This window comes from Gavialis gangeticus, unplaced genomic scaffold, assembly GCF_001723915.1.
Source record: "Gavialis gangeticus isolate Ggan-Ray unplaced genomic scaffold, GavGan_comp1, whole genome shotgun sequence".
Taxonomy (NCBI): Eukaryota; Metazoa; Chordata; order Crocodylia; family Gavialidae; genus Gavialis; species Gavialis gangeticus.
In genome coordinates this window covers 31,767,125-31,770,575 of record NW_017729025.1, presented here as the reverse complement: position 1 = coordinate 31,770,575, position 3,451 = coordinate 31,767,125, and positions in this window count along the sequence as shown.

The following is a 3,451-nucleotide window of genomic DNA, read 5'->3' as shown; positions in this document are numbered from 1 at the left end:
ACCATGATTTCAGCTTTCATAGAAGCAATAGTATAAAATAATTTATATGAAGGCATCAACCTTTTGTTTAAGTCAACAGCACATAAAGCATTTTGAATTTGTTTTTTTATTACTGAAATCACATAATCTATGAGGCATACTTGGTCATGAAGTAGTTGTTATTAAAATATAATATCATGTTCATCTATGATTATTATTTTAATTCAGTGCTTGGTTGACTTATACAAAACTGCCTGAACTCTTTCAGTAACCACTCTCCATTCGCCTACATTACACTTAATTTATACCAAGATGATAAAAAATTTGATTTATTTTACAACAGATCAGTAATTGTGCTCTACAAATAAGTCCGTAATGATAATCAACAGCATTTTCAACATAATTTAATTTGTCTTCTCCCGAGAGGTAGTTAAATGCAGTAATAATAACACTACTGTTATGGACTCTGCTGCAGTTAATCATGGCCTGAATATGCAGACAGCCCCAATATTGTATTGACAGAAATTAAATTAACCATCAGCTTGGGCAATCAGTGGCTGTACAGCTATTAAAAGTAATAAAGGCAACAAACCCCAACCATAGCCAATTACATTTTGACATATAAATGAAAAAAGACAGATGCTTTTGATTTGAAATTTTTATTTCATTGAAAGTAAGGAAGATGTATCTTTTCATATACATCATTTCCTGTGCCTTAATTAACCAATAATACACACCACAGGCTAAGAGCCATACTGAAATAATATAATATCATAGGTATTTTTTGAATATCTCCCACCACTGACACTGTTATCTCACCACACTGTGCGCCATGGAATATCATATTGTTTCTACAAAAGATAAGATCAAGATACATGTAAAATACTGAAGTGAAACCTGTATTTTAAACATATTTTTTTCCATTAAAAACATTTTCATTATTTCAAAATGTATCCCATTAAGTTGTAATGTAGGCTGTTTTACTTAAAATCATGATTGGACAGTAAGCCAAATCTCCACATTTTCAAAAATGACTGGTGATTTGAGGTTATTTTGAGAGGGTATGATTTTCAGAAGATGGATGCTCTGTATTTGAAGGTCCAAAATAACTAGTTACCTTTGAACTTTGGGTTAAAGTACATTTTATTTATTTATTTATTTTCAGAAGGAAACAGAATAGTTTATACTTCTCCAGATATCTGGGGTTTTAATCAGAAAACTAGTGTTTTGCCTTATCTGTGCAGTAGAATTTCTCCCAGAAACACAATCTGGGCAAGTGAATGGAATTAGTTTCTTTTGTTTGAAAATTTATTAGGAAACATCTCAAGGCTTATAGATTCATAGATTCATAGATTAAGGGTCGGAAGGGACCTAGTAGATCTTCTAGCCCGACCGCCCGCCAGGGCGGGAGAACAATAAAAAACCCCAAAAAGAGAAACGGGACTCAAATGAGTCCAGCCAGGTAGGCATCCAGCCTCTTCTTAAAGACCCCCAGGGTAGGGGCCAGCACCACTTCCCTTGGAAGTTGGTTCCAGCTCCTAGCCGCCCTAACTGTGAAGTAGTTCTTGCTTAAAGAAAAGACAATAAATACTTACTGTTGGGATATTTAAACATAACCAAATCAAATTTATATTTTAAGACTACTAGTTTGACTCAAGATTGTTTAGCTCCTGCTTTTTAGATGTCATAGACAGAAACTTATCTAGAACTTTGTAGAAAATGTGCATGTTTTCCACCTCGATGGAACTTTTCTCTTCCAGGCCAATGACCAAATTCATTGATGGTGGAAGGGGGTAGGTAGACTTTTGTACTTTGGAACTGAATTTGGTTTCCAGATGTAATAGAAATCTGTGATAAGCCTGATTCAATTAAGAGCTCAAACAAGCATCTGACTTGGTGCAACTGTTTATTGGACTCTGTGACCACTGATGTTCTGAGGTGCTTTGCTAGACAGGGACCTTAGTGAGAAGGTGAAAATCCTTCTCCTGTAAATCTTTCTCTACTTGTTAAGTTATTAGACTCAATATTATTTATTTACACAGAAGGGAAGAATCCTGCCAGCTGCAGGAACTGCTGGGTTCAATTCGATGGCCTATGTTATGCAGGTCAAGCAAGATTGCTCATAGCATCTTAGAAAGTTCCATTTGACCTTCAAACCTATCAATCAAAGCCCTTAATAAAGTTTGCCAAAGGAAAAGGCAAATTTTAGAGCAGCCGTGGCTATACAGGTGAAGAAATACAGGAAAGAACCCAAAAGACACTATAATCTTTCTCTAAACATTTGTAAAATGAAATGTATTTACATTTTTATTTATAAAATAAATATACATAATAAATATTCTTTAGCATATGTGACGGGTACATGATATTCAGATTTTTTTAGCTCTTATTTGAGATCGACTCAACTTGCATACTATTTTACCACCTGCTAGGAATCATCAGTCTTTAACTCAAAACAGCAGAAGTTTAATGATGTATCAATGGCATCATATATTTCTCCTAAGTATGTATGGGGGTGAGTAGATGCGTAAATATGAACATATCTGATGATAACATGCTGTCAAATGTTATGTTTAGTATTTTTTCAACTTTAAGATATGTCACTTAAAGCATAATGCAAATGTTCTTAAAGTAGTACAGGATTAAAAAACTTCTATTCCTACACATACTTTAGCATTTCATTTTTTATCAGAGTTATCTGAAAGAGTTCCTTTTTCTGGAAAACAGTGGTCTTGTAAATATATAGAACACAAGAGCAGATATCTATTATGACACTTCACTTATGAGGAAAGACTGATACATCATTCATGGCTATTTCAATGATGAGTTACCTCTCCCCTCTGTATCCATAAAGAGGCATGTCATAACAGGGATCAACCATCATTATGAAATATTTTTTTTTCTCCATACAGCATGTGTTTATAAACGGTGTTGATTGCTGACAAGAACTCAGATGGTTCCTGGTACTCACAGAGCAGGGAGTTGCCGCTTTCAAAATGAGAATTATATTTAGTGTATTCTCACTTCTATTGCTTTGTTATTATGAAAATCTGGAAAAGAACAGATTACCAGGAACTTGAGAGATGCCAGAATTGTTACCCTGTTCAAGAAAGGAGATAGATCGGATTGCAGCAATTATCGTGGTATTGCACTTCTGTCTATAGCTGGGAAGATCCTTGCCTGTATTCTTCTCAGTAGAATTACTTTCCTAGCTGAGGAGATTCAACCCAAGTCCCAGTGTGGCTTCAGAACACACAGAGGTATAATATCATATTCACTTGAATATAAGATTTCCCCAGTAATTTGATATTATATATGGAAAATGTATAAACCTGCTATAATTTTTTCCAGGTATAGAATCTAATTATTGAAAGTTTGCCTTGAATTTGTCCCCTTCCCACTCTTACAGCAGGGAAAATGAATCTGGGGGCGTTAGGTGGCTCCTTTGTCCTCTGCTCCGCCCCCCCCCCCA